The 19,194-nt window shown below is 48.0% G+C and overlaps 1 protein-coding gene across 1 annotated transcript in view; it reads left to right on the top strand.

The window, feature by feature from the left end:
• The window catches only part of DDR2 (discoidin domain receptor tyrosine kinase 2), a 798,230-nt gene that overhangs the window by 499,241 nt on the left and 279,795 nt on the right, over positions 1-19,194 (top strand). The window lies entirely within an intron of this gene.

Below are 19,194 nucleotides of genomic sequence, written 5' to 3'. Positions count from 1 at the left end.
CTCTGTCAGCGTGATCTGCTTAGAAGCCTCTCTGAACCTTGATGAACAGAGAGAACATACTGAGTATGCACTGGTTGTGTATTCGAAAGCACACTCTATGTGTTCTCCCACCTTCCTAGTGTTCTGTCAGTGTGCTCTGCTCCAAAGACTCTATGAACACCGGCAAGGAGATAAACACACAGAGTATGTATCAGAACAGACAGCAGATCACAGTGCATGGACAAAATGCTGGAAAGAAGAGAGACTCATTGACCAATAGGACAGTAAGAGGAGAGCAGACAGACCAACACTGTCAATCATGACAACAAGTATAATCAACAAGTATAATGGAATATAATGTTGGACTTCTGTATTGTCCCACTAGTGCAAAGATATTTGCAGCACGTCTGCCTGCATTGCACACTCAAACTCATTGTTACTAAGCCATTATACTAGCAAACACTGAGTAAACTTAGTGGCATCCTAAACGTGACTGTTGGACTTCTGTATTGTCCCACTAGTGCAAAGATAGCACGTCTGCATGCAATGCACACTCAAACTCATTGTTACTAAGCCATTATACTAGCTAACACTGAGTAAACTTAGTGGCATCCTAAAAGTGGCTGTTGGACTTCTGTATTGTCCCACTAGTGCAAAGATATTTGCAGCACCACTGCATTGCACACTCAAACTCATTGTTACTAAGCCATTATAATAGCAAACACTGCTGCCAGTTTAAGGGCCGTAGTTGCATTGTCAGGGATAATTATTAGTGTTGAGCGAGTATGCTTGTCACTACTCGGTACTCGCACGAGTATCACTGTACTCGGGCTACTCGGCGGGGACCGAGTAATCTCGCGATACTTGTGCTGTACTCGTGGTCTTCATCCCTGCATGTTGGCGCTCTTTTGAGAGCCAGCCCTCATGCAGGGATTGGCTGGCAGACCACTGCAATGCCACAGCCCTTTTAGTTGTGGAATTGCAGTGATTGGCCGGCCTACACAGCGTGACCGAGCCTTTATACCGGCGGGCGCACTGTGCTCTGCACACAGCCATCCAGACAGTCAGTGCAGGGAGAGTGTTGCTGCTTCAGGGAAAGGTTTGCGGCCCTTTATAGTTATTTCCGTAGCAGGGCTGCAAACAGTGTGACCAGAAGGGTATAGCCAGGTCGGAGTACAGAAGCAGAGTCCTTCTCAGGACTATTGTAGTTGTATACAGGCAGGCAGGGTATAGCCAGGTCGGAGTACAGGAGCAGAGTCCTTCTCAGGACTATTGTTGCTGTATACAGACAGGGCAGGCAGGGTATAGCCAGGTCGGAATACAGGCTAGTGACCAGAAGAGTCCTTCTCAGGACTATTGTAGCTGTATACAGGCAGGCAGGCAGGGTATATAGCCATTCCTAGTGGTGACCGTATACCAGCCTTCATCATATCTGGGGCTGGTGTACACAGTCTAAAACAGTCCTGATAGTGTCAGACTTCTCAGTAATTGTCGCTACTAAAAAGCTGTTAGGTTCTTAGTGCGTCCGTACGTGCATTTAAAAACCGCACGTGTGTGCCTGTCGGTGGCAGCGTACAGGTGTACTTGTGTGCGTTTTGCACAAACTAATATATAACGCACAAGTCTAGTGAATAATACACGTCAGTCAGCAGTGTCTGATAGTGTCAAACTTCTCAGTAATTGTCGCTCCTAAAAACCTGTTAGGTTCTTAGTGCGTCCGTGCTTGCATTTAAAAACCACACGTGTGTGCCTGTCGGTGGCAGCGTACAGGTGCACTTGTGTGCGTTTTGTACAAACTAGTAGATAACGCACAAGTCTAGTGAATAATACACGTCAGTCAGCAGTGCATGATAGTGTCAAACTTCTCAGTAATTGTCGCTCCTAAAAACCTGTTAGGTTCTTAGTGCGTCCGTGCTTGCATTTAAAAACCGCACGTGTGTGCCTGTCGGTGGCAGCGTACAGGTGCACTTGTGTGCGTTTTGCACAAACTTGGATATAACGCACAAGTCTAGTGAATACACGTCAGCACAGCATTGCAAAATGCGCAAGGGCATTGGCAACGAACAAGGAAGTGGACGTGATGGTGGTGCAGGCAGAGGCCGAGGTCGTGGGCAAGCTCTAATTTCGCCACAACAAAGGGCCACATCCACTCGCTTGCACGTCCTGTCCCAAATTCTTGAGGACCGCAGCAGTACACCGCTCTTGAACCAAGACCAGTGTCAACAGGTTGTTAGTTGGATAGCGGATAATGCTTCCAGTGAGATTGGCACCACCACAAACACTCTGTCTTCCACACGGTCAAGTGTCAGTAGCCGTGATACTGCACCGCACATTTCAGAACCTGATCCTCTTTCCTACCACAAGGCTGAGTACACGTCCACGCACATTACTGATCCCACACTTGGACACTCGGAAGAGCTGTTCACGTTTCCATTTGCACATTCTGGCCTCTCGCCAGCTCATGTTGAAGTGGGTCATGAGGAGATCGTATGTACAGATCCCCAAATATTTGAGCAGCCACGTTCTCACGAAGTTGGCAATGTGTCTCAACAAGGGGTGGACGATGATGAGACACAATTGTCAGGAAGTAAGGAGGAGGAGCAGGGTGCGGAAGAGAAAGACGATGTGGTGGATGATCCAGTAACTGACCCAACCTGGCAGGAGGATATGCAGAGCGAGGACAGCAGTGCACAGGGGGAGGGAGGCGTAGCATCCCAACAGGCAGTAAGAAGCAGGGTGGTGGCCCCAGGCAGAAGTCAGGCAACCGTTCCCCGGAACAACAACACGACACAAGGTGCCTGTAGAAATGTTGGGTCTTCTCGAGTCTGGCAGTTTTTTAAATTGGCTCCAGATGATTCTAAAAAGGCCATTTGCAACACCTGCCGTGCCAGCATCAGCAGGGGTACCAAAACTAGCAGCCTGACCACCACCAGCATGATCAGGCACATGTCAGCCAAGCACCCGACTTTGTGGGAGGTACAACAGAGTCGAGGAGCAGTGCTTGCTGATGTCACTGCTACGTCTTCGCTTGTTGTGCAGGCGAGCCAATCCTCTGTCCATGCTGCCTGCGAACAAGCCTCCTCCGGCCCTGCACCTGCAGTTGCCTACGCAGAAATAACACCATCATCAAGCACGTCCTTGTCCCAGAGTTCAGTTATCCATTCAGCAAACCTTTGAACGCAGGCGCAAATACACTGCCAACGCCCCACATGCCACAGTTCTAAATGCTAACATTTCGCGACTGCTTGCACTGGAAATGTTGCCTTTTAGGCTGGTGGAGACAGTAGCATTCCGCGACCTGATGGCGGCAGCTGTCCCACGTTACTCGGTCCCCAGCCGCCACTATTTCTCCCGGTGTGCCGTCCCCGCATTGCATAACCATGTGTCACAAAACATCACACGTGCCCTGAACAAGGCTGTTTCAGCCAAAGTCCACCTAAACACAGACACGTGGACAAGTGCTTGTGGGCAAGGCCGCTACATCTCGTTGACGGCACACTGGGTTAATATTGTGGAAGCTGGGACCCAGTCTGAGCGAGGGACGGAACACGTCCTTCCCACACCAAGGTTTGCAGGCCATACCTCAGTCAGGGTTTCACCCACACTCTACAGCTCCGGAATGTCATGCTCCTCAGCCTCATCCTCCTCCTGCGCATCCTCATCCACTTTACCCTCCACACCAGTCCCAAGCTGGAAGCACTGCAGCACTGCCTCGGCGAAGCGGCAACAGGCTGTGCTGAAGCTAATCTGCATAGGTGACAAACCCCACAATGCAGAAGAGGTGTGGACAGCTCTGAAACAGCAGGCAGATCACTGGCTCACACCTCTGAACCTAAAGCCAGGAAAGGTCGTGTGTGACAATGGCCGGAACCTGGTGGCGGCTTTGAGGCGAGGCCAGCTGACACATGCTCCATGCGTGGCCCATGTGCTGAACCTCGTGGTTGAGCGGTTTCTAAAGTCATACCCAGAGCTGTCTGATCTGCTGGTAAAAGTTTGCCGCCGGTCTGCACATTTCCGAAAGTCACCTACTGCTTCAGCCGGCCTTGCCGGCTTTCAGCGCCGTTTGCATCTTCTGGCTCACAGACTGGTGTGTGATGTCCCCACGCATTGAAATTCAACTCTGCACATGTTGGTCAGGATATGTGAGCAGAAGAGGGCAGTTGTTGAGTACCTGCATCAGTTAAGCCGTCGGGAAATGGGTCAAACTCCACACATAACACCTGAGGAGTGGAGATGGCTGTCCGACCTATGTACCATCCTCCAAAACTTTGAGGACTCCACCAAGATGGTGAGTGGGGATGACGCCATTATTAGCGTCACCATACCGCTTCTCTGCCTTCTAAAATGGTCTCTGCTCAAAAACAAACATGATGCATTGCAGGGGGAGCGCGATGAGTTGGAGCAAGAAACAGCAGTGGGTGTGGGTGATAACACACAGCCCAGCCTCGTCTCATCACAACGTGCAGTGGAGGACTATGACGAGGAGGAGGATGAAAACATGGAGCAACTCTCCGGCCAAATTGAGGATATGACATGCACACCAGTCATATCCTCGGTTCAGCGTGGCTGGCCAGAGGACAGGGTAGATGAGGAGGAGGAGGAGGAGGAGGACAGCATGTTCAGTCATCGTGTTGGTCAGGATACTGAAGTACTGGCTGTTAAGAGTCTGGCGCACATGGCTGACTTTATGGTAAGTTGCCTGTCTCGTGACCCTCGCGTTAAGAACATCTTGGCCGACAATCATTACTGGTTGGTAACACTGTTAGACCCACGCTACAAGGAGAACTTTATGTCTCTTATTCCCAAGGCGGAGAGGTCAGCCAAAATGCAGCAGTTCCGGAAGGCCATAGTCAAGGAAGTAGGCAAAGCATTCCCCTCACAAAACGCTAGCGGCATAGGTCAGGAATCAGTGGACAACCAAGGCGTACAGCCGAGAGGGGCACAAGTCCAATCCGCCAGAGGTAGGGGAACAGTCTTTAAGATGTGGGACAGTTTTCTCAGCCCCTCACGTACCACAGCCCCTGAGGTGCGGGGTAGTGCCACAAGAAATCGTAAGTTTGCCCAGATGCTCAAGGAGTATCTTGCAGATCGAACAACTGTACTCCGACATTCCTCTGTGCCTTACAATTATTGGGTAACCAAGCTGGACACGTGGCATGAATTGGCTCTCTACGCCTTGGAAGTCCTGGCCTGCCCTGCCGCTAGCGTTTTGTCAGAGCGTGTTTTTAGTGTCGCAGGTGGAATCATTACAGATAAACGCACCCGCCTGTCAACTGAAAATGCTGACAGGCTGACTCTGATCAAGATGAACAAGGGTTGGATTGGGCCAGACTTCACCACACCACCAGCAAATGAGAGCGGAATTTAAAGTTTGTAACGAGAATTTGCCATGTACCTCCACTCACCCATGGGTACACACTTCTGGACTTTGGATAATCGCTGGACTGCTCCTCCTTCTCCTCATGCGCCACCATGATGACCGTTACAATAGTTAGGCCGTTGTTTCAGGTATACCCCCAGTGGTAAATTTTTTCGCCCATTCTTTCAGAATGGACATTACAACGACAGGAGACCCGCTCCTTTGCAATGGGAACAATGTTTTGAGGCCCTCATGCACATCTCTATCCAGGGACAATGTGGAGCCTCCCAATTTTTGGCTGCCCTGCCAAAGGGCTATACTACAATAGACCCACTTCCTTACAATGGGCACTTCAGGTTTACAGGCCCTCATGCACGTCTCTATCCAGGGACAATGTGGAGCCTCCCAATTTTTGGCTGCCCTGCCTAAGGGCTATACTACAATAGACCCACTTTCTTACAATGGGCGCTTCTGGTTTACAAGCCCTCATGCACGTCTCTATCCAGGAACAATGTGGAGCCTCCCAATTTTTGGCTGTCCTGCCAAAGGGCTATACTACAATAGACCCACTTCCTTACAATGGGCACTTCAGGTTTACAGGCCCTCATGCACGTCTCTATCCAGGGACAATGTGGAGCCTCCCAATTTTTGGCTGTCCTGCCAAAGGGCTATACTACAATGGACCCACTTCCTTACAATGGGCACTTCAGGTATACAGGCCCTCATGCACGTCTGTATGCAGGGGCATTGGTGAACCTCACAATTTTGGACTGCCCTGGCAAAGGAAAATACTACAAAGACTCACTTCCTCAAAATGGGCACATTAGACTCAAGAGGCCTTCATGTACGTCTCTTCTCAGGGACATCGGAGTGCCACACAATGTTTTCACGTAAAATCTTTCATGTAATCTCCAAAAGTAACATACACCAGCTCTATCTCACTATTGGGTATGTGCCCTTAACATTTCCGCCATGAAAATTAATTTTGGTGTCATTTTTTAAGGTTTTCTGGTGAGTCCGTAAAAATGGCATAAAACGCGGGCAAAATTGTTCACAGCTGTGACTTTTGAGTGATAAATGCTTCAAGGGGTCTTCCCCATGCTGTTGCCATGTCATTTGAGCACCCTTATGAGACTTTTGTGACATTTTTAGGGTTTCTACATGCTGCCGGGGGTCATTTCATAAAAATACTCGGGTCTCCCATAGGATAACATTGGGCTCGGTGCTCGGGCCGAGAACACGAGTATCTTGGGATGCTCGGCCCGAGCCTCGAGCACCCGAGCTTTTTAGTACTCGCTCATCACTAATAATTATTGTTGTTTATTCTGCTATTAATAAAGCTAGACCACCGCTGAAATCTACACCACCTCTCAATTTTTACTACCACATTTTCAGTGCACAATCTTGTCGCAATCAAAATGAGTGGCAAAATGACAGATGCTGGTGGAAAGGGGAAGAGGCGTGTTGGAAAAGGAAAAAAAGGGTTTGTCCGTGGGGAAGGTGGCAAAGCTCCATTAACATCTGCTGAAGATAGACCATCTTCCAGCAAAAGTAAGATGTCTACTACTTACTGTGGACAATCCGATGTGCTCCCTTTTTTACGGACACGAACAACTGGAACAAAGGTAGATGATGGCCAAAAAAGGAAAATGCTTGAATGGATCTCAAGTGGTCCAACAAGTGCCCTCTCCGCCACCCCAACTACCGCATCCAAAAAACACCAGTCCTCTGAGTTGTCAGCCCCATCACACTTGCATTCTCACAGCTCTGAAGTCTCCATCTGCCCTGCACAGTATGGTGGAACCGAGATGGCTGAGTCTGCAGAGCTGTTCAGTCACACTATAGCCTGGGAATCAGAGGTCTGCTCCCAAGCTACAGTGAGTACAGAACAGGAAATGGTCTGCAGTGATGCCCAGAACCTTTGTGACTCAGATTCAGGCCGTGATGACCAAGTTTCTGAGCTTAATGTTGACCCTTATTCACAAACTGAAACACCTGTGGTAATATACAATGAGGAACATACAGATGACGATGAGACGCAGATACCAGATTGGGATGACAACTTAAATATTCGGTCAGGGCAAGAAGAGGCTCGGTCTGAGGGGGAGGGGAGTGCAAACACAACAATTGATGAGGAAGTTCTAGATCCCACCTACTGTCAACCCACAGTCAGGCCCTCGAGGAGGTCAACAGAGACGGTGGAGGAGGATGCAACTGACGACGAAGTTACCTTGCGCCTTCCTGGACAGAGTCAGAGTACTGGTAGCACGTCTACAACTGCATCCTCAGCCACCACTGTGCCTCTGAGCACTAGTCGGGGTGGATCAGCATGTTGCATGCCCTCTAAGCCTTGCCTAGCCTGGTCCTTTTTTGACATAGCAAAAGATCGCCCAAATTATGTGATCTGTAAAATTTGTCGTGATTCTGTTAGTAGAGGGCAAAACCTCAGCAGTTTGACAACTTCTTCCATGAATCGTCACATGAATAAATATCATATGTCCCAGTGGGAAGCTCACCGTGCTGCAATGCGGCCTATCGGAGCGAACCATCCACCGCCTGCCCCTTCCACTGCATCCGCGCGCTCTTCATCTTCTAGGACTGTGGGGACAGCTGTCACACCTGGTTTTCCACGCACAACTTCCACCACTGTAACCGCAACAGGAAGTTTGCTTGATAGGTAGTCAGTTGGTTTGGAAGGGGAAACAAGTGAGTGTGTACAGCTCTCTCAGACATCGATAGCACCAATGTTGGATGAAGGCGACATCATGTCTATGCCTGCACTTTCCTCACAAAGCTGCATTTTTCCAGGGACACCCTACTGAACACCGTCTACACACAGCAGCCAGATCTCTGTCCATCAGATGTGGACAAATAAAAGGCCATTTCCTGCGACCCATGACAAAGCTAAGAGGTTGACTTTATCCCTTTGTAAGCTCTTGGCTACCGAAATGCTGCCTTTCCGCCTGGTGGACACACAGGATTTTAGAGACCTTATGTCTGTCGCTGTGCCCCAGTACCACATGCCCAGTCGCCACTACTTCTCTAAGAAAGGTGTGCCCACGCTACACCAGCATGTCGCACACAACATCACCGCTTCCTTGAGAAACTCTGTGTGTGAACGGGTGCATTTCACCACCGATACTTGGACCAGTAAGCATGGACAGGGACGTTACATGTCGCTAACTGGGCACTGGGTAACTATGGTGATAGATGGTGAAGGGTCTGCTGCACAAGTCTTGCCGTCCCCACGACTTGTGTGTCAATCCTCTGTCTGTCCAAGTTCCGCCACTGCTTCTGCCTCCTCCACCTCATCTGGGTCCTCCACCTCCGCCCCAAGCCTGCCTGGTCAGGCCACCAGCAGTCGCTCTGCGCAGAAGGAATCACGCACCCCTCATTACTATGCTGGCAGCAGAGCGCAACGGCATCAGGCGGTCTTTAGCTTGACATGTCTTGGAAATAGGAGTCACACAGCGGCTGAGTTGTGGGCAGCTCTGCAGACTGAGTTTAATAAATGGTTGTCTCCACTCAACCTGCAGCCTGGTAAGGCCGTGTGCGACAATGCTGCAAACCTGGGTGCGGCCCTTCGCCTGGGCAAGGTGACACACGTGCCTTGTATGGCTCACGTGTTGAACCTTGTTGTCCAGCAATTTTTAACACACTATCCCGGCCTAGATGGCCTTCTGACCAGGGCACGAAAACTGTCTGCTCACTTCCGCCGTTCAACCGCCGCAGCTGAGCGACTTGCATCGCTCCAGAAGTCTTTCAGCCTGCCGGTTCATCGCCTGAAATGCGATGTGCCGACACGCTGGAATTCGACTCTCCACATGTTACAGCGACTGTGACAGCACCGCCGAGCCCTGGTGCAATACGTCATGACGTATAGCCTGGGCCAACGAGATGCAGAGGTGGGGCAGATCACCCTGAGGGAGTGGTCTCAGATCAAGGACCTATGCACCCTTCTTCACAGTTTCGACATGGCGACGAATATGTTTAGCGCTGACAATGCCATTATCAGCATGACAATTCCAGTTATTTACATGCTGGAGCACACGCTAAACACTATTCGGAGTCAGGGGGTGGGACAACAGGAAGGGGAGGAACTACAGGAGGATTCATATGCGCAAGACACAACAACATCACCAAGGTCCAGACGTTCATCATCACCAACGCGGCAGACATGGGACCATGGGGGACAGGGATCAACAAGGGCGCATGGTAGCAGGCGAAATGTTGAGTAAGGTGCAGGAGAACATGAAGAAATGGAGGACGAACTGTCCATGGACATGGAAGACTCAGCGGATGAGGGAGACCTTGGTCAAATTTCAGTTGAAAGAGGTTGGGGGGAGATGTCAGAGGAAGAAAGAACGGTTAGCACCTCTATGCCACAAACACAGCGTGGACTTGGTCCGCATGGCTGCGCAAGACACATGAGCGCCTTCTTGCTACACTGCCTCCAACATGACCCTCGTATTATCAAAATTAGAAGTGATGATGACTACTGGATTGCCACACTATTAGATCCCCGGTACAAGTCCAAATTTTGTGACATAATTCCAGCCATAGAAAGGGACGCACGTATGCAGGAGTATCAGCAGAAGCTGTTACTCGATCTTAGCTCGGCTTTTCCACCAAACAACCGTGCAGGTGCAGGGAGTGAATCTCCCAGTTGTAACTTGACAAACATGGTACGGTCTCGTCATCTTCAACAGTCTACCCGTAACAGTAGCACCGTATCTGGTGCTGGTAACAGCAATTTTATGCAATCTTTTCATAATTTTTTTAGACCGTCCTTTGCAAGGCAACCAGAGACAAGTCTGACACATAGTCAACGGCTGGAGAGGATGATACAGGAGTATCTCCAAATGAACATCGATGCCATGACTTTGCAAATGGAGCCTTGCTCATTTTGGGCTTCAAATCTTGAAAAATGGCCAGAGCTCTCCACTTACGCCTTGGAGATTTTGTCGTGTCCAGCTGCCAGCGTTGTCTCTGAACGTGTCTTCAGTGCTGCTGGGTGTGTGCTGACAGATAAGCGCATGCGTCTGTCCAGTGACAATGTGGACAGACTAACGTTCATCAAAATGAACAAGTCATGGATCCACAAGGAATTTACTAACCCTGTGTCATCCTGAGGAGAGTAAATGCTTGTGGATTTGGAATGTGCGTGATGCAAATCAAAACATCCTGTTTGCAACTGGGCCACAAGTGCTGCCACTGATGGGGTGTCTGTGTGGCCCAATTTTTGGAAAAAAGGGAGACTCCGCTTGGAGTAACCCTTGCTTACATTGTTTTTAAAAATGATCTAAGATGCACAGAGCTGGGATCAGGAAAGAATTTGCTACCTACCCCGGTGTCATCCTGGGGACGGTTAAGGATGGCGTATTTTTGAATGTGCTTGATGCAAATCTAGCTGTGAAGTGTACAACTGGGACACAACTGCTGCCACTGAAGGGGTGGGTGTGTGTGGGGCCCAATTTTTGGAAAAAAGGGAGACTCCGCTTGGAGTAACCCTTGCTTACATTGTTTTTAAAAATAATCCAAGATGCACAGAGCTGGGATCAGGAAAGACTTTGCTACCTACCCCGGGGTCATCCTGGGGACGGTTAAGTATGGCATATTTTTTAATGTGCTTGATGCAAATCTAGCTGTAAAGTGTACAACTGGGGCACAAGTGCTGCCACTGATGGGGTGTCTGTGTGGCCCAATTTTTGGAAAAAAGAGAGACTCCGCTTCGAGTAACCCTTGCTTACATTGTTTTTTAAAATTATCCAAGATGAACAGAGCTGGGATCAGGAAAGACTTAGCTACCTACCCCGGTGTCATCCTAGGGACGGTTAGGAATGGCGAATTTTTGAATGTGCTTGATGCAAATCTAGCTGTAAAGTGTACAACTGGGGCACAAGTGCTGCCACTGATGGGGTGTCTGTGTGGCGGAATTTTTGGAAAAAGGGAGACTCCGCTTGGAGTAACCCTTGCTTACATTGTTTTTAAAAATGATCCAAGATGAACAGAGCTGGGATCAGGAAAGACTTAGCTACCTACCCCGGTGTCATCCTGGGGACGGTTAAGAATGGCGTATTTTTGAATGTGCTTGATGCAAATCTAGCTGTAAATTGTACAACTGGGGCACAAGTGCTGCCACTGATGGGGTGTCTATGTGGCCCAATTTTCGGAAAAAAAGGGAGACTCCGCTTGGAGTAACCCTTGCTTACATTGTTTTTAAAAATGATCCAAGATGAACAGAGCTGGGATCAGGAAAGACTTAGCTACCTACCCTGGTGTCATCCTGGGGACGGTTAAGAATGGCGTATTTTTGAATGTGCTTGATGCAAATCTAGCTGTAAAGTGTACAAATGGGGCACAAGTGCTGCCACTGATGGGGTGTCTGTGTGGCCCAATTTTCGGAAAAAAGGGAGACTCCGCTTGGAGTAACCCTTGCTTACATTGTTTTTAAAAATGATCCAAGATGAACAGAGCTGGGATCAGGAAAGACTTAGCTACCTACCCCGGTGTCATCCTGGGGCGGTTAAGAATGGCGTATTTTTGAATGTGCTTGATGCAAATCTACCTTTGAAGTGTACAACTGGGGCACAACTGCTGCCACTGAAGGGGTGGGTGTGTGTGGGGCCCAATTTTTGGAAAAAAGGGAGACTCCGCTTGGAGTAACCCTTGCTTGCCGTGTTTTTAAAAAGGAGCCAAGATGAACAAGTCATGGTTCAGCAAAGACTTTGCTACCTACCCCGGTGTCATCCTGGGGACGGTTAAGAATGGCGTATTTTTGAATGTGCTTGATGCAAATCTACCTGTAAAGTGTACAACTGGGGCACAAGTGCTGCCACTGATGCGGTGTCTGTGTGGCCCAATTTTTGGAAAAAAGGGAGACTCCGCTTGGAGTAACCCTTGCTTACATTGTTTTTAAATATGATCCAAGTTGAACAGAGCTGGGATCAGGAAAGACTTAGCTACCTACCCCGGTGTCATCCTGGGGACGGTTAAGAATGGCGTATTTTTGAATGTGCTTGATGCAAATCTAGCTGTAAAGTCTACAACTGGGGCACAAGTGCTGCCACTGATGGGGTGTCTGTGTGGCCCAATTTTTGGAAAAAAGGGAGACTCCGCTTGGAGTAACCCTTGCTTACATTGTTTTTAAAAATGATCCAAGATGAACAGAGCTGGGATCAGGAAAGACTTAGCTACCTACCCCGGTGTCATCCTGGGGACGGTTAAGAATGGCGTATTTTTGAATGTGTTTGATGCAAATCTAGCTGTAAAGTGTACAACTGGGGCAAAAGTGCTGCCACTGACGGGGTGTCTGTGTGGCCCAATTTTTGGAAAAAAGGGAGACTCCGCTTGGAGTAACCCTTGCTTACATTGTTTTTAAAAATGATCCAAGATGAACAGAGCTGGGATCAGGAAAGACTTAGCTACCTACCCCGGTGTCATCCTGGGGACGGTTAAGAATGGCATATTTTTGAATGTGCTTGATGCAAATCTAGCTGTAAAGTGTACAACTGGGGCACAAGTGCTGCCACTGATGGGGTGTCTGTGTGGCCCAATTTTTGGAAAAAAGGGAGACTCCGCTTGGAGTAACCCTTGCTTACATTGTTTTTAAAAATGATCCAAGATGAACAGAGGTGGGATCAGGAAAGACTTAGCTACCTACCCCGGTGTCATCCTGGGGACGGTTAAGAATGGCGTATTTTTGAATGTGCTTGATGCAAATCTAGCTGTAAAGTGTACAACTGGGGCACAAGTGCTGCCACTGATGGGGTGTCTGTGTGGCCCAATTTTCGGAAAAAAGGGAGACTCCGCTTGGAGTAACCCTTGCTTACATTGTTTTTAAAAATGATCCAAGATGAACAGAAGTGGGATCAGGAAAGACTTAGCTACCTACCCCGGTGTCATCCTGGGGACGGTTAAGAATGGCGTATTTTTGAATGTGCTTGATGCAAATCTAGCTGTAAAGTGTACAACTGGGGCACAAGTGCTGCCACTGATGGGGTGTCTGTGTGGCCCAATTTTTGGAAAAAGGGAGACTCCGCTTGGAGTAACCCTTGCATACATTGTTTTTAAAAATGATCCAAGATGAACAGAGCTGGGATCAGGAAAGACTTAGCTACCTACCCCAGTGTCATCCTGGGGACGGTTAAGAATGGCGTATTTTTGAATGTGCTTGATGCAAATCTAGCTGTAAAGTGTAAAACTGGGGCACAAGTGCTGCCACAGACGGGGTGGGTGTGTGTGGGGCTCAATTTTTGGAAAAAAGGGAGACTCCGCTTGGAGTAACCCTTGCTTACATTGTTTTTAAAAATGATCCAAGATGAACAGAGCTGGGATCAGGAAAGACTTAGCTACCTACCCCGGTGTCATCCTGGGGATGGTTAAGAATGGCGTATTTTTTTAATGTGCTTGATGCAAATCTAGCTGTAAAGAGTACAACTGGGGCACAAGTGCTGCCACTGATGGGGTGTCTGTGTGGCCCAATTTTTGGAAAAAAGGGAGACTCCGCTTGGAGTAACCCTTGCTTACATTGTTTTTAAAAATGATCCAAGATGAACAGAGCTGGGATCAGGAAAGACTTAGCTACCTACCCTGGTGTCATCCTGGGGACAGTTAAGAATGGCGTATTTTTGAATGTGCTTGATGCAAATCTAGCTGTAAAGTGTACAACTGGGGCACAAGTGCTGCCACTGATGGGGTGTCTGTGTGGCCCAATTTTTGGAAAAAAGGGAGACTCCGCTTGGAGTAACCCTTGCTTACATTGTTTTTAAAAATGATCCAAGATGAACAGAGCTGGGATCAGGAAAGACTTAGCTACCTACCCCGGTGTCATCCTGGAGACGGTTAAGGATGACGTATTTTTGAATGTGCTTGATGCAAATCTAGCTGTAAAGTGTACAACTGGGGCACAAGTGCTGCCACTGATGGGGTGTCTGTGTGGCCCAATTTTTGGAAAAAGGGAGACTCCGCTTGGAGTAACCCTTGCATACATTGTTTTTAAAAATGATCCAAGATAAACAGAGCTGGGATCAGGAAAGACTTAGCTACCTACCCCGGTGTCATCCTGGGGACGGTTAAGAATGGCGTATTTTTGAATGTGCTTGATGCAAATCTAGCTGTAAAGTGTACAACTGGGGCACAAGTGCTGCCACTGATGGGGTGTCTGTGTGGCCCAATTTTTGGAAAAAAGGGAGACTCTGCTTGGAGTAACACTTGCTTACATTGTTTTTAAAAATGATCCAAGATGAACAGAACTGGGATCAGGAAAGACTTAGCTACCTACCCCGGTGTCATCCTGGGGACAGTTAAGGATGGCGTATTTTTGAATGTGCTTGATGCAAATCTATCTGTAAAATGTACAACTGGGGCACAAGTGCTACCACTGATAGGGTGTCTGTGTGGCCCAATTTTTGTAAAAAAGGGAGACTCCGCTTGGAGTAACCCTTGCTTACATTGTTTTTAAAAATGATCCAAGATGAAGAGAGCTGGGATCAGGAAAGACTTAGCTACCTACCCCGGTGTCATCCTGGGGACGGTTAAGAATGGCTTATTTTTTGAATGTGCTTGATGCAAATATAGCTGTAAAGTGTACAACTGGGGCACAAGTGCTGCCACTGAAGGGGTGGGTGTGTGTGTGGCCCAATTTTTGGAAAAAAGGGAGACTCTGCTTGGAGTAACCCTTGCTTACATTGTTTTTAAAAATGATCCAAGATGAACAGAGCTGGGATCAGGAAAGAATTAGCTACCTACCCCGGTGTCATCCTGGGGACGGTTAAGAATGGCGTATTTTTTTAATGTGCTTGATGCAAATGTAGCTGTAAAGTGTACAACTGGGGCACAAGTGCTGCCACTGAAGGGGTGGGTGTGTGTGTGGCCCAATTTTTGGAAAAAAGGGAGGCTCTGCTTGGAGTAACCCTTGCTTACATTGTTTTTAAAAATGATCCAAGATGAACAGAGCTGGGATCAGGAAAGACTTAGCTACCTACCCCGGTGTCATCCTGGGGACGGTTAAGAATGGCGTATGTTTGAATGTGCTTGATGCAAATCTATCTGTAAAGTGTACAACTGGGGCACAAGTGCTGCCAATGATGGGGTGTGTGTGTGCCCAATTTTTGGAAAAAAGGGAGACTGCGCTTGGAGTAACCCTTGCGGTGTTTTACATGATATTAGAAGGGCGTGCCATGCCTATATCTGTGTCTCCTCCTCTTTTTCCTTGTCCAGCTCTTTTGTTTTCGCATGAGTTTATGTCCTTGTCACTTTCCCATGTGTTTGTGTTGTGTTGTGAGTTGTTTGTCACCTTTTGGACACCTTTGAGGGTGTTTTCTAGGTGTTTTTATGTGTTTGTGATTGCCTGCCATTGTTTCCTATGCGGTTCGAGTTCGGTTCGTCGAACGTTCGCCGAACTGAGCTCAAACGAGACCTCCGTTCAACGAACCGAACTCGAGCCGAACCACAACCGGTTTGCTTATCTCTACTAGTTGCTATTCGACTATTTGTGAATATTCGATGCCCAATTTAAGTCTATGGGAAACCAGAATAAATTTACGTTGGACCCTGTGGTGACTGAGGAAAAAGCTGAAATCGATGGGAAAAGGCTCAAACCGTATGGGCACAGCCTGTAGAAGGTGCCTGACTGCATTTCTGGTGTCTTTCAATATCGTGGTCAGAGCAGCACGCAACGTTTACGTAGTTGCCAGAACAGCTCTCAAACCAAAGTAAAAAAGGGGAAATTGCTAAGAAACAGTTTCTAGTGCCTAATCACTGTAATAAAATGTCAAATCAAGCCCCGACCTCCAAAAAAAACACTTTAGCATATGTTCACACGTTTCATTTTTTACATTTGCCTTCTTTTTTGATTAGAAAGGGCTGTAACTTATACATTATATTGGTGTCTGTCTCACACCTCCTTTTTGGGACATATTTGACAGCACTTTAAAAGGTCAGCTACAATGTGCCCGTTGAGATATTGACCTTGCCCTCCTCCTCCTCAACCAGCATCACTGGCTCCAGTGGCCCTCTATTCAAATGTAGAAAGGGCCACTGGCTGTCCTCAAATCTCAGACTCCTTAGCACTCTCAGGTGGGCCCTGTAACATACATTGGGGAGGGATGGCAGTCGTTTGTAGTTTTCTGCATCCCCTATATCATTAGTGTGTAAGTTGGAATTCATACTCCATAACACTTTACAGTGCTATTGCCAATGTGGCCAATTGAGTGTTGGCCTTGCCCTCCTCCTCAACCAGCACCACCGGCTCCAGTTGCCCTCTATTCAAATGTAGAAAGGGCCACTGGCTGTCCTCAAATCTCAGAATTTTTAGGGCTCTCAGGTGGGCCCTGTAACATATATTGGGGAGGGATAGCAGTCATTTGTAGTTTTCTGCGTCCTCCATAGCATTAGTGTTCAAGTTGGAATACGTACTCCATAACACTTTACAGTGCTATTGCCAATGTGGCCATTTGGGTGTTGGCCTTGCCTTCCTCCTCCTCCTCCACCAACACCACCGGCTAAAGTGGAACTCTATTCAAATTCTATTCAAATTATTCAGTAATGTATGTTTTATGGACAAATGAACGCCACACTGGGACATCGAAGCTGATGTCGTTGATTATGATTGCATCTGACCAAAAGCAGGTTGGGAGCAGGAGGCATCATTGCCTGTTTCCTAGACCACAGTTTGTGAAGCATGCAGCAGCGTGGAAGTGGCAGTTGTTTCACTCTGGAACTCAGGCTTTATTCCACTAGCTAACACCGAGGATTTAAAAATATTCAGTTTCCCCAGGGGTAAATGGTTCAAATACCATGTAGCACAGCATCAAAATGTACTCCCAATAGCCCTCAAAAGCTTTTTTAAAAAATTGGTAGGATTTGCAACAGAGCATAACATGCCAAGGAGTTTAATACATTCCGTTCCCCTAGGGTGTGATGGTTCAGACACCATGTAGCAAAGCATCAGAAGGTATTCCCAACAGCTTTTTTAAAAAATTGGTAGGATTTGCAACTGAGCATAACATTCCAAGGAGTTTAATAAATTCAGTTCCCCTAGGGTGTGATGGTTCAGACACCTTGTAGCTGTTACGTCACCACCGGAGTCCGCTCCAGCGACTTCTACTCCGATCACCAGGCGACACCGTATTCATACCGTGGATGGTGCTGGTGATGGGAGAGGAGTTGATGCCAGTGGCACCGGTGGGCGCAGGCTCCGATCATCCACTGGGCTAGGTTATCTTGGGATCTGCAGTACCACTGGCTGACTGTGGGTGGTGTGTGTCTTCCAGCTGAAGTTGCCAGCGTTCAGCTACAGCCAATGGGAAAACACCACACCCTTCTTAGTTCCCCTCCTGTCTGCTGACCTCTGCCAGAGATAGATCTGATTTCCTGGCTCCTGATCTGCCCATTTCTGTTTTGTGATTCCTGTGTGCTGACTTCTGCGTGTTTTCTGACTACCCTTCTGCCTGCTGTTTTTGTACCTCGCTGCCCGATCCAGATTTGACCTCTGCTACGTTTTCTGATTACGTCCTTGCCTGCCGATTCTGTCCCTGTTCTGCTATTCCTGGTTTGACCCTGCCTGACGACTACTCTCATCGGACTGCAGCCTTCCACAGGTAGTGATCTCCAGGGCCCTGTGTAATTCCAAATCCCTGTATAGGGATTAAAGGGTTTCAGGGTTCTGGGGGGTCCTGCTTGGTGAGTGGCTTCCCTTTAGCCTGTCCATTACATCCCATCTGAGTCTGTTGATCCAGGCAGGCGTTACAGTAGCAAATCATCAGAAGGTACTCCCAACAGCTTTTTTGTTAAAATTGGTAGGATAAAAAACAGGGCATAACATGCCTAGGAGCTAAAAAATTCTGATTCCACAGGGGGCCATGTGTAACACACCGTAGAGCACAGCATCAATAAAGAACACAAATAGAGACTGCCTGACCAATTCTTATAGACAGTATAGCCTCGACAGTGGTTGTGCCAGTGCATAATGTACAAAGGCTTGAAAGATATTGTCCTGGGTGATTGGGCCAAACAATTACATCGCAGCAGCATAACAAGTTAGATTAGTGATGCGGTCTCATTAGATGATAGAAGACAAAATAGTCTTGAATGAGAAACAATGGAACTTATTTGAACTTAAGAAATACAAATTTTGAGGCTACACTTATTATTGGGTCTTGGTAACAGGCGCCCTGAGATACTCTGGGGCAATCCATCTATGGTTCATTTTGATCATCGTCAAACTGTCTGCACTTTCCGTGGATAGTCGTGTGCGAGTATCTGTTATTATTGACCCCGCTGAGCTGAAAACACGTTCAGACAACACACTCGCAGCAGGGCAAACTAGAACTTCCAAAACATATAAGGTGAGGTCTGGCCAAGTGTTGAGCTTGGAAACCCAATAGTTAAAGGGAACAGTAGACTCTGAAAGCATGCTGATACGGTCACCTACATAGTCCCTCACCATCTTACTTAAGTGATCCCTCCTTGTCATAGTTCCCCCAACTGGTATCTGGTTCTGAGTTGACAGTTTGTGGAAAATGGACCAGTTTTGGTACATTAGTCCCCCGCCTGTGTTGTTCCAACTATGCGTAGCCCTCTGTTGTAATCCTGTTGCGTGAGATGACACGCTACCTCTGACGCCAGCATGATCTGAGGGTAATCGTTTCATCAACTGCTCCACTACAGCCCTCTTGAATGTTTCCATAGTACAATCCTTATTTGCCTCGACAAGTAGCGAAGCAAATTTGTCTTTGTAGCGTGGGTCAAGGAAGGTACATAACCAGTATTTGTTGTCTGCCAAAATGTGGACTAGCCGACAGTCATGAGAAAGGCAGTGTGACATGAACTGTGCCATATGTCCCAGACTCCGA

Source organism: Anomaloglossus baeobatrachus, chromosome 8 (assembly GCF_048569485.1).
Source record: "Anomaloglossus baeobatrachus isolate aAnoBae1 chromosome 8, aAnoBae1.hap1, whole genome shotgun sequence".
NCBI classification, from domain to species: Eukaryota; Metazoa; Chordata; class Amphibia; order Anura; family Aromobatidae; genus Anomaloglossus; species Anomaloglossus baeobatrachus.
The sequence above is the reverse complement of the archived record's forward strand: the minus strand, read 5'-3'. Positions and strand labels throughout refer to the sequence as shown.